We start from the raw sequence: 13,761 nt of genomic DNA on the forward strand, positions 1-13,761 counted from the left end.
TCCCCTGCTCTCATGGGAACTACAATCTACAAAACAGTGAATAATAATCAAACTCTTGAAGAGTAACTGTGAAAATTAATAGCTCATAATAAGTAGACATTTGTTTAAATTCCATTTATTACTTCTGGGTAGATATCAAATGCTATTGATTCCAGTTTAGTTTAATCTAAATCATGCTTCTAAATTGTTATTACCAGTATTTGAGTTATGAAACCAAGGCAACTATTGATGTCTTCCTTCATCCTTACAAGTCCAAGCCTAAGTACAGAAGAAGCAGAAGAAAGGTAAATTGACAGAAGTACCAGACTGAATTGCTAGCGAGTGCTTTTCCTGTACAGAAATTGTAGGACTTTGTTGGCCTTATTGCACCTAGAGTAAAAGCATGGCTTTTGAAAAAAAATGCAAAGTGCTAACACTTTAACAAGCTTTTATTTTACTTGGAAAAATACCTACAGCTATGGCATCATAGTATGTTCCCAATGACATGCAGAAAGACGCCTCTGTAAGTAGCCTTAAGGTCTATCTCTAGATGGAATGGCCCAAGTAAAGGACACTGTTCTAAAACTTAGAATTTTATGAGATTCCACCTAACCATGGGTGCATAAAATACCCTCTGAGTGTGAAGTATTTATTGGTGTAAAGGGTATAACCTCAATTCTCAGACAGACAGGATTTGTCCAATATAAAGTTAATGCTAACATTGCTAGTCAGCACAACTCCATCTCAAAATATCAGGCTCCTGCCCCATTCTCACGGACTCATTTATGTCTTTCCCATACAATTAAGTGAGTTTTAATAAATATATATAACTTAGTACTCAACATATTAACCAAGATAAGTGAAATTCCTATTACCCCCCAAAATTCTCATTCCTCATTCATGTGGACAAAATCTTCCTAAGTTTTATTGACCTAACAGCACAAATTTCAAGAAAAGTTCAAGTTAGTTTATAAAACTGTATAGAACATCGTTCATGGTCCAAATATTTAAATGCCCTCTCCAGTGTTGAATTAATCAACATCAATTCATTTATTATTTAACCCAACTGCACATATGCCTTCTAATCTCATTCAACTGTTACCAGTTTTGAGTGTTTACTAGTGAGTTAATAAAGGCTAGTAAAAGTGGAATTTTTTTGTTTAAATCATTTGCTATTTGGGGAATGTGTTTTACTTTAGCTGTGATTTGCATTTTCTAAACCTTCTCTAGGTACTTTCCTGAAGATTAATTGTCTATCAGGTTTATGTAAATAGGAGAACTAAGATTCCTGTGCATATTCATTCATAAATTTAAAACAATGTTTTCCACCAGTTAGCTCTATAAAAGGGAAATAGACCTTGACTAGACGTAATTAGGCATTTGTGTTCTCCATAACTATAATTTACTATTAGTGTTTGAAGAACCATCAGTTCTCGTTTACTCTGGTAAGTGACAATAAGTGAGGCTAAAGTAAATTCAAATCAACACTCCTGGGTCACCTTAGTGAATTTATGGAGCGTACCGTAACATTATTTCAAACAACTGTAATTTTGGTCCTGTTGTGCAGTAGCGTGAACCACGGTCTGATTTGTCATTTTGTATATCCAGTAATACTTAAAGTGCATGTCCTCAGGAAAGATGAATTTGAGTGCATCCATGGTTACATGGTAGGCGGTTTGTACTCTGATTTAACACATGATGCTCAAGGTGATCCATGTGGTGCGACTGTCTGCAGAGTCAAACACGAATTGTTCACTCTTTTGAGATGCTTCAGTAAAAGACTGAAAATACTGTGTGGCATATAAACCATTAGATTGTAACTATCTGTAAACACATAGACAAACATGGTTTTCTAAAGCTAGTAATAAAGGGGGAAATCAACAATAATGTAGGTTTTAAGTTAGCATAATTCTTACGTTATATGGAGTGTCATTTTTAGAAAATTACAATCATACAAAACATAATGGGAAAATTAAATAAAAATACCTTGATGCTTAAGGTTTTTAAATGGTGTCACCTCTGCCTGAATAGCTTTTAGAACATGTAGATTCAGCAGAGACTGGACCCATGGGACTTTACTTCCGTGCCCTTCAAACTGAACACTTCTGTTTTACCTAATGAATTATCTAAAGTTCTGTTGAGAGAATGAATAAGAGAGTAGATCATGGACCTAGGTCATATGTTAGAAAGCAGGTGGACCATGGGGCATCTGGGTGGCTCAGTTGGTTAAGTATTCAACTCTTGGTTTGGCTCAGGTCATGATCTCATGGTGAGTGAGTTCGAGCCCCACATTGGGCTCAGCAATGACAGCGCAGAGCCTGCTTGGTTCTCTTTCTCTGCCCCTCCCCCACTCTTTCCCTCAAAAATAAATAAACTTCAAAAAATACCATTAGAAAAAAAGAGAAAAACAGGTGCACCAAATCCAAAGTGTTCCTTAAAGGAGGTTCCAGAACTCTAGTAATCTGCAGATATTATAAACTTGGTTGACTAACGTTTTTAATTTACATAGATCCAAAGAAGCAAATCTGAGATGGGATAGCAAAATACAGACAGTAGGCACATTTATTATCTCTAAAATCAATCACTGATACAAAGCTATAATAATCAAAACACTTCTCATGCTAGCACGGGGATTAACATATAGCCCAATGGAATAAAATTGAGAGTCCAGAAATAAACCCATATGTCTTTGCTCAGGTAATTTTTGACAATAGTGCCTAGTCTATTTAATAAGTAGAGCTGTATCTTCAATAGATGGTGCTGAGACAAATGGATTTCAACATGCATGATGATAAAGTTGGACTCTTATCCCATACCATATACAAAGATTACCTCAAAATATATCAATAACCTAAAGAGAAGAGCTAAAACCATAAAACTTTTAGAAAAAAATGTTAAATCTTTACAAACTTAGATTTGGCAGTATATTCTTAGACATGTCACCAAAGCATAAGTAGCAAGAGAAAAAAAAGATAAACTTGTCCCCATTAAAATTAAAAAAAAATTGTGCATCAAAGGGCATTATCAGCAAAATAAAAAGGTAACCTACAGTCTGGGAGAAAATATTTGCAAATCACATATCTGATAAGGATTTGCTATCTAGGGTTTATAAAGAACTCCTACAACTCAACAATAAAAACAAACAGCCCAATTCAAAAATGGGCAAAGGCTGTGGATATAAATTTCTCCAAAAAACATATACCTATCACCAATAATCACCTGAAAAGATGCTGAACATAATTAGTCATGAGGGAAATGCAAATCAAAACCACAGTGAGACTCCACTTTCTATTTACTATGATGTCTATAATAAAAGAAATTAAGAAGCATTGGCAAGGATGTGGACAAAATGAAACCCTTGTGCACTGCCAATGTGAATGCAAAATGGTACAGCTGCTGTGAAAAATAGTTAAAAAGTTCCTTAAAAAGTTAAAAATAGTCACCGTAAGACACATCAATTCTACTCTTAGTCATGTACTCTGAAGAATTGAAAACAGAGACTCAAATACATATACAGACATCTTCACATAAGCCCTATTCCTAATAGCCAAAAGATGGAAACAGCCCACGTGCCCATCAACAGATGAATGGATAAACAAAATATGATATTATATGTGTAATGGGATATTATTCAGCCTTAAAGAGAAAAGAAGTTCCGGGGCGCCTGGGTGGCTCAGTGGGTTGAGCGTCCAACTTCGGCTCAGGTCATGATCTCACGGTTTGTGGGTTGAGCCCCGCGTCAGGCTCTGTGCTGACTTGGAGCCTGCTTTGGATTTTGTGTCTCCTTCTCTCTGCCCCTCCCCCGCTCTTGCTCTGTCTCTCTCTCTCTCTCCTTCAAAAGTAAATAAACATTAAAAAAAATTTTTTTTAAGAAAAGAAGTTCTGATTTTTAAACTCATTTTACAGACAGAGAGAAAAAATAGGTTTAGCAAGGTTTTAATTCGTGACTTCTAGTTCATAATCACAATCCATACTCTATAGTTCATACAAGAGGTACATGGCTGAGCTGGCAACAAACATGGGTCTGTCTGCCTGTATTCTTAACCATTCTATAGCCTCATTCCATTTCAGGAAGTATAAGAGCACTGTCACCACTAAAAGAATGGGAGCCAGTGGCATTGTCAACTGAGCTGATCATTGAACACCCTGGATGAGAAAGAAGGAAGAAAATCAGAAATGTTCCGCGTATTCTCATTGCGATCACAGTAACTGAGGTTTCCTTTTTACACTTGTTTCATTGGCATACAAGTGGAATTTCTTGCTTTCCCTCTGACGTCAGGCATTGTGGAAGGATCAAGGGAGACAGATGTCATGTGAGCAGGACTGCAGTGCAGAAAGTATGCGTGGTGTACAGGAACTCTGGCCAGTCTTCAGCTCTGCAGGCCTCCTTTCTGTCATCAGTGAAGCAAGGGCCTTGAGGACATAGGGCTCTTGTTCAAACAATCTGTGCTTTGATACTATGACACTATAATGAGCTGAGTCTTCCTTCCCTGCTTCTTCGGAGATGAGCTTTACTAATTTTGTGCCAGATTCAAGGTAGTAATTAAACTGAATTCACCAGTAGCTCTGAGTGCGTGTTTGCAGCTGGCATCCATGCTGCCTAGTTACTGCTCAGTTGTGCCAGTTATAAATATTTACTGTGTCATATATAAATATCACTCATCTTTTTTAAAAAAGTTTATCCCTTGCATCTAGTCTTTCAGTGATTGCTTTTTTTAATTGTAGTAAAATATAAAATTTGTCATTTTCATCATTTTTAAATGTACAATACAGCAGCATTACTTATATTCACATTGTTGTACAAACATCATCACTATTTCCAAATCTTTTTCATCACTCCAAACAGAAACTTTGTACTCACTGAGCAATAATTCCCCATTACCCCAACTCCTAACCCCTGATAATCTCTACATTCTGTCTTTTGGAATTTGTCTATTCTGGGTATTTCCTGTAAGTGGATTCATGCAATATTTGTCTTTTTGAATCTGGGTGGCTTCACCTAGCATAATGTTTACTACATTATGTAGCATAATGTCCCCCATTCTCTTAGTGGTGACAGTGCTCTTACACTTCCTTAAATGGAATGAGGCTATAGAATGGTTACGAATACAGGCAGATGAGGCAGGGGTGGGGGCACGCCTGGGTGGCTCAGTTGGCTAAGCATCTGACTTCGGATCAGGTCATGATCTAGCAGTTCCTGAGTTCAAGCCCATGTCAGGCTCTGGGCTGACATCTCAGAGCCTGGAGCCTGCCTCGGACTCTGTGTCTCCCTCTCTCTCTACCCCTCCTCCACTTGGGCTCTGCCTCTCTGTCTCTCAAATATGAATAAATGTAAAAACAAAATTTAAAAAAAGGAGAGAAGGGTAGTGATTTATCCTTCTGAGAACACTTTGTCTCTCCCTTTCTCTCTCTCAAATATAAGTAAACAAAAAAAAATAAATAAAATGTCAATGTCTTACATGTCATCAGCATCCAATTAGTGGTAGCTACATTAATTACACCTCCCCCACTTTCCAAATGCTGCCATCACCACATCCTCAGACTGGCTATACCTGCATCCACAGGGGAGTCTCTGTGTAACTCCATTCTACTGCACTTCAAGTCACCTCAACGTCCTACTCTGAAAGTTAGGATCTTTCCTCTCACTTTGCCTGTCTTCACAATTAAAAATCTTGTTTGCCATCTGACTGTTCACGTATTGGTTCTGGCATTGCAAGAACATACCAGTTCTCTACTAACTGCTGCCCCTTTCAAGACCTTTTCCCCAACTTTCAGGGGAGAGTAGCATCAGCACAAAGATCTGACTGGGAGATGCTGAGCGAACTTCACGTAGCTAATACTACACTTTTTTATAATTTTCACACAGAAGAGATGAGAAAGAGGCTATCCGAGACTGAAGTCCATTCAATGACTGACATGGAAAACTCAGTTCTCATACTTTCGAGGCTATTCAAGCCCAATCATTAGCCTAATAAGTCTTACACTTGATTAGGATTAATGAGGAACATGAACTCTCCATCACTTCTAGGTTTCTTGGGGAGACACTGATGTATGGCCCAGAAACCACAGAGGGAGGAAGTTACCTCAGGAAAGCAATCAGACTACATTTCTTACCCCTGTCCAGCCTTGACCTTTAAAACACAAACATTTGAATTCTTCTGCCAAATACCTGCATGTGACTAAGCGGTACATGAACTTACATCATGACTTTATAAAATAACAGGTCGTCTGAGGAACACGTGTAGGAAAACAAGGCCTAGTATCAAACACAAACAATGGAAGCTCCAGGTCTAACATCAGAGCAATCGACGGCTGTATCACTGGGGACAACATGATTAAAATCAATATGAATGTCTCAAAATGAATCCACAAAAAGAGTCTAACAAAACACTGACAAAAATATACTTCAGGTTTTTTTCTGTATCTTTCAGAAATTAACGAAAAAAACCCAATGTTAGTATTTCCAAACTCGTCTTCCGTATGTATTCAACAGAGTTTCGTCTTAGGCATAACTTTTGATACTTTGTTGAAATGCACATTAGAGTACAAAAGCTTTAAGGATTATTTTACCATCTAACTTAAAAGATCAATTTTTAAGGACTCCAAGAACCTTATGTAGTGACTATTTTAGTTCACTGATTTAAAAAAATTCACTTTTATGAGGTGAAATACAGATAATTCAGTGACTAATACAACTACTTCCAGGGTTCTAGCTTCAGATACCCTTTAATACAGGAAGCAACAGATAACCTCAAGACTTACCATTTTTGACTCTTCTTACCTCTGTTGGTTTTGTTGAGAATATTTTTCACTGCTTGACTCCTGTATCACCAGGTCTATGGCACACTCTTTCAGCAACCTCAGTGGCAAAACAAGGTCTAACTAACAGTTTTAACTGTGGTTACACCGTTATTCTGGGATTGCTCTGTTTAGAGTAGTCAGAAAAATAGACTATACCAAGAGGCCACATTTGGGTCATATTCTCACCCTTAGAGCCAGGGATTCAACCTCATCTAAAATACGAAGACAGAAAACAAGAATCCAAATATTTCAGGCTGTTGCTTCCTAAAGACCAAATTCTGAGCAGCCAGAAATACAACTTGACCTTTGGCCCAGGTCAATTATTTTTCAACATGGAAAAATATTCAGAGTTGCCATTTCAGTTTTTCACAGTGACTAGAAGCCCCAGAGTAATAACATCTCTCTGTGCTGGTGCTTCTCCATCTGTGACATCAGAATATTCAGTTACCTGGCTTGTAGGCATACTATTTACACTTAATGCTAGTAAAATGCTCAGGGCCCAAAACACACTATATAAATGCAAAGTATCAATATAAATTGTGCTAAAAGAGGTATTCCCCCATTAACAGAAGGAACAGCATGCCTGCAAAGATACATCAAATGCTATAAAAGAAATGCTAATTTCTTTTGCCTTCTCACCACATAATTTAAAAATTGCTTTACCCACATCCTATATTTTAGAGGTTATATTTTTTCTCAGACGTCTGCACTTCAATCACTTGACTTTCTAAAGGTTATCAAAACACAACTTTTTTTTTTTAACTGAGCCACTTCTAGAGGATGACAGAAGAGTTTGTTAGAATTCCAATACAGTGACAAAATTCTCTGTGCCCTCACTCACAGCCCTGAGAAAAATTGATTTTTCAAGTGCCTCTGGTAAAAGATTACAGTCATTTGGGTTTTAGTTGTTTTTTTTTTGTTGTTGTTGTTGTTTTTTGTCTTTTAGAGAAATAAAAAGAAGTGGTTTGGGCTAAAGGTATAAATTCACCTTTTTAGTTACAGAACTGAATTTAGATCTGTATAGCACATAGAGAAGATGAATGAAAATCCAGCACGACACCCAAGTGCCAGGATGAAAGGTAGAAATCTCACGTGATGGGTGATCAATGAGACAGTAAAGGTTAGAAGAAGTACGAATGTGAATGCAAAAGAGCAAAGGACAATAGAAAAGACTGTAAAACCAAAAAAAAAATGTTTTTTGGTCATTTCTTTTATAAATCACAATGTAAAATGATCCATGTGTAATGAATTATCTGTTGCAACTGTCAGTGTTTCTTCAAGGCCAAGTCTAAACATTTTCAATTCCTGACCTGTTTAAATGTTTTTTGGTGGTGGTGGTTTTCCTTTTTGTTTTGTTTTCATTTTTGTTGTGTTGTGGCTTTAGTAATAAAACCAATTGTGGACTAAAGTGTTAAGGAATGGGGTAGAAAGATGATTTCATTAACTAAGAGTCATGACCATTAAATAATAGTATACCAGGGCACATGGGTGGCTCAGCCAGTTAAGCATCGGACTCTTGATTTCGACTCAAGTCACATTCTCACTGTTTGTGAATTCAAGCCCTGCGTGAGACTCTGTGCTGACGGTGTGGAAGCTGCTTGGGATTCTCTCTCACCCTCTCAAAAATAAATGACTAAGCTTTAAAAATGGTGTACAATAAAGCAGGTTACAAAGCAGCATGTGATATAATCCATTCATTTTAAAAAGATGGTATATTATAGTAGCTAGGACTTAGATGGCACTTCCCCTGGGCCAGGAACTGTTCTGAATGATTTACATTCATTAACTCGTGTAATCCTCACTCTACAGATGATACCAATTACTATCTGATAAATGAGGAAAATGAGGACAGAGACAATCAAGTAATGAATGAGTGGATTCCTCAATGGATAGATTCTCCATTTTGGCATTTAAAAATGATAAATATTTCTCGGTGAAAACAGATATCTTTATAATCAGGAAATAAATATCAATAGCTATTGTCATTCTGGGGAAAATGTTTTATATTCTGAACACATTCCTTTCTGGTGATTCATTTATCCTGTTGACCATCTTACAGAGTCAAATCAAAGTTAACCAGCTCCAAGTGGATGGAAATCCATCTTCTCACCAGCCTTTCTTCTCGTCCTCATTCCCTTTCTTGATAAGTGGTGCCATCCAAAAGGGAATAGAGGGAGTAACCTCAGATGAAGTTCAACAAACTCCATTTTACCACTTACCTGGTTCTCAAACTCAAGGTTTCCTCCTGTTTGCCTTTTCTCTCTCCCCCATCATCTACACCAACCAAATGAAAGCTTTCAGCATTTCCTGCCAGGATTATTGCATTTGACTGATCCTATTCCCTCTATACATGACACTCCTATCTTCCCTCCATCCTTCTAATTTACCCTCCTTCTTGCCAACAAAGCTGCCTTTGTGGGAATATGATCATATAGTGCCCCAGCTTAAAATAACTGAGTTTCTCACCCTTATGAAAAAGGAATTTCTTAGCATTAAATAAAAGGCCCTCCATGATCTGGATCACACTTACCTTTCTTGTTTACAGCACAAGCTTTCCATTTACTCGGTTTACTCATGACCTGCATGGGTTTTTCTGTGCTTATACAACCATATACAAAGGGCGCCCATCTCCAGAACTTCACATGTGCTATTCCTTCTGCCTGAAATGTCTTCCGTTGGATTTAAATCTTTCTGGCCTTAATCCCTAAAACAGAGACTAGTATATGTTCATTATTCAGTTAATATTTATGAAGCACTTACTATGCATCAAGCAATTTGCCAGTGCTGGTGCTATTAGAGCAAACCTAAAAAGACCTGGTCCCTGCAAAGAGAGACCAACTCACTTCAGTTTGCCTAGTACTTTCCTGACTTAAGCAGTAAAAGTCTCAAGCTCCAGGAAACCCCTCAGTCCTGGACAAGCCAGTGCAGTTGGTCATATCATTCCTATACCCAGTGAATTTAACATTCAACCAAGAGAAATGGCTTACTAATGGAAAATGAATAAAATAAGAAAATGGGCAAATGAATAATTTCCTTTTGTACTATTTAAGGATGGTCATTATAAACATCTTTTATTTTCATACAATTTTGCAATAAACCTGAAGTCAACTTTATGATAGAGAGAAAAACATGTAAGTAACCTAACATACTCAATGCTAACATGGAGTAAATCAGATTATCTGATGCAGGGGGTAGAGAGGCAGTCAAGGCATCTTGTGAAAGGCTCCCTGGAGAGAAGCAGGTAAGAAGGAAAAGAATCTTTGATTTCCTCTGAGCCAAGTGGAAACTGAGCTTGTGTCTATTCCCATGACGCATTGTCAGCAGGATGAAACACTCCTGCAGCAGCTTCAAGAAATGATGGGTATGAAATGCAGGAAATAAAGGAGATGTTCTCAATCTCTCCCACTCAAACTGTTCATTATCTTTATCTGTAAAATGGGGGTAATAAAAATAATTAACTCATATATTTTTATAAAAATTAAGTTAATACAGGATATCTAAGGTGCTTAGGACAGTGCCTGGAATATGTTAATACTACTGAAGTATTAGCTTATATACTCACTGTTCCATTTCTTACCTCCACTACTCATTCTAAATATTGTCAGCAGAAATGGCTGCAGAGGAACTGAAGATAGTGGGGCTATCATGAGCGCAGTGTTGCTAATCTCAGTTTAATCCAAGAAGCTTATGGAAGGAGGGTAGAAGAGGGCTTTGATTTCCTGTCCACCAGCTTTCCCCAGCATGTCCTTGAGTGAAAAATGATTTAAGACTTAGCCTTCAATCCTACTCTGTTTCAACTCATGAAATCATCTCTATCCCTGTGATTATGTGCTGACAGGAATAAATTTTTTAAAAATGGGTTAAAATGCACTGGAAAAGATATATACTTTTCAAACTATTCCCACACAAACTATTCCATATTAAAAATAAAATAAAATTTGATAAAGAAGGAAATTATTTTTCAGATTTTAGCCAATTATTGACGAACTTAAAAGTCATAATGTATCTTATTTGATCTTATTCATACAGATCAAAATTAGCCCTAATAAATTAAGAGCAAAAAAAATCCATCTTTTGCCAAGAGGTTTGACACATAATTTGATATTTATATTCTAGAACCAGGAATACAGTCATGTCCTTTTAAAAGTTAAATTAAAACAGGCCAAATAATCAAATTAAGTATATGTGTTGACATGTTTTTGGCTCCCTTAAAAAAATTCGTTATTTTGAGTTAACTCAAGTATGGAGGAATAATTTTTGGCCCAGTCACCAAAATTGCAACCAGATGGTAATATAAGCCCATCTGAGTTAAAAGGATTGCATCCCAACAATGCCCAGATGGGGTTCTTGAGTGCATGTGGCCAGGGTAATACATGCCTCCTCATCTTCAAACATTTTACCCAAACATATGGCCTCAAGAGGTACAGTTGGTTATTGAGAATTCTAATTGAGACCTAATCTCAGTTACTTTGATGGTGAATGTTAGGCTAAAAGCTGACAAACAGACGGTTTGGGTTAAGATTGACCAGGCAGAGAAAGGAAGTGTGGAGGTGGCAGTCTTTGTGTGGTAAAGAACAAAGACAAATTTGGTATTCCCTCGAAGTGCATACCCTTTCTCTAAGGACTTCTGCTTTTTCCAAAAGCTCCTCTACTTTCACTGCTACCCATAAGTGAGAAAATGCCCATACTTCTCATGAATAAAACTGCGTTCAACATTCTGAGACTTTTCCACACTTTACCCTACCTGTGCCAGCAAAACAACAAATACACATAAAAAGTGTTTCAAGAATGTGTGTGTGGGTTTCTTTTTAAAGCCTGACTCAGCACTTAAAAAATGTTTAATTCCTTCCTGGTCCACACTGTCTGGGTTATTTTAGGATTGCCTAATGAAACAGACATGAAAATAGCCTATGGTCTATTTAAGTGGCTTCCAATAGAAATCATGTCAGGTTGAAAGTAAATCATTCATTAGCTCTAAAGAGAAACTGCGGTCTGCTTTGTAGCTCTACAATCAGAACAAATTTCTCAAGAAGGCATGTACTGTAGGAAGCCAAATCATATTCCTTCTACCTAATAACCAACACAAATCTGAGAATGTCCCTTTCTTGCTTAAACCCTTCAGTGATTATCCATTTCTGATGAATGTGGCCCCAAATCCTTAAAAGCCTTAGTAAGACTGAAGAAGAGTAGAAAAGAGAGCTACGTCTAGAACTCCCACACCCCCTCTGTTATTATCTATGGTTGACCCCTCTGCATTTTTTTCTATTTCTCCACATGATCAAGTACTTCATCTCAGAGGCTTACACACACATACACACACACACACACACACAGTTCCTACTGCTTGTACACTTTTACTGCCCCTTTTTACTCAATAAACATTTATTCATATCTCTGTTGGTCTTAAAACAAAGTCAATTATTTCCTTGGGAAGTCTTCCCTTTCTCTCCTGGACAATTTGGAACCCCACTATGGTTGCTAAGCCTAGGGTATTTTTTTTCATAGCTGTCATTAAAATTGCAATCTTTTTTGTAATTATTTCTTTAATGTGTGTCTCCCTTACTGGGGTTTTAACTTACTCATAGCTCCACTCCAATACCTGGTACAACACCTGGCATCTAGGATTTACAAACTTAACTTTGGTTAATGAGGACCATGTGACATGGTAAGCAGGTAGGAGGCAGTGGGACCATAAAGAAGGCAAAGGCCCCAATGCTGGGCACACAGCTATGGCCACTGCTAATTAAAAGTCTAGTTATTTCAGAAAGCTGAATCACGGATTTCTGTTAAACTTTATTCCAGAATTACCTTCTTAAAAAAATACAATTGGACATTTAGCAGAGAGCTGCATTAATCTATCACAAATTTCATTGCATTTTTGAAATTACAGTCCTGACAATTTTGAAATCTACATTTTCCAAATATCTATTAGTGTCTCCCAAGGCAAAGCCTCTCTGTAACTAAAGGTAACATTTTTTTCTAAGATAATATTTAAGGATTTACAGAACTACAATATTTTACAGAGCATTTCATGTACATCTAAACATGACCTTTTACAAATTTTGTAAAAGCAGAAGATTGACAACACGTAGCCCTTCTCTTATACTGATTTAAATGATTAAAATGCAGTAGGATGTGCTTGTTCTACATATTTGGGAGAAGAATAGCAAATCATGGCTCCCAAAAGACACCCATGAAGAGTAAATGCTGGTAATGCCATTGGCTTCTGTATGTGGTCTCCATACTTCTCTCTGGCCATGTCAGTTTTCTCAAGGGCCATTCTCAATACATAATTTAGAAATTTTCTATTTATATGAAAATAGAATCTTGAAGAGTTTTAAAAATCATACTAGTTATGTATGTGAACTTCACTATAAAGTTGAATTATGAGAGCAAAATGGGAACACCTATAACTCCAACTCAAAAAATTCAATGTTTTGTTCAATGGATAATAATGTAATCTTTTGTAATGTTGCTTTACCTGTGTTGTTAATAACAAGGTGACATTTATGAAACTAATGCACTGTAAAGTCCATTATGGTTTATCACCGTTTCTTGAACATGAATCTTATAATAAATTCGCTTATAAAAACCATTTGAGTCTTTTAAATATCATTAAACCATGGCAGAATTAAAATGAATTCTCTCCCTGTGTGCTCAGGTATATAAGAGTAAAGTTAGTATTTGTGTAGACTAGTCATCCAGTTTGGAGTCTGATGTATGACATGGTATGCTATTCCAGCCATCACCCAGGGTAGGGAGTCAAATTAACTGATGAGTCACTTCCCCAGTGTAAACCTTGGGGAAAGTGTCTTTTTATTTCTCATTGTGCAGTCAGAAGAGTGGTGGGTCTTTTTCCATATTGAAGCATAATTAAAAGCTTTTTCCTATTATCCTTACTGTCTATGTCCTATTCCATGACTCTTACTGGAAAATGTGAGACTGAACCATTAATTGGGAAAATCCAGGGAAGAGTTCTTC

The sequence above is a fragment of the Panthera tigris genome, chromosome A2, assembly GCF_018350195.1.
Source record: "Panthera tigris isolate Pti1 chromosome A2, P.tigris_Pti1_mat1.1, whole genome shotgun sequence".
In the NCBI taxonomy this organism is placed as follows: Eukaryota; Metazoa; Chordata; class Mammalia; order Carnivora; family Felidae; genus Panthera; species Panthera tigris.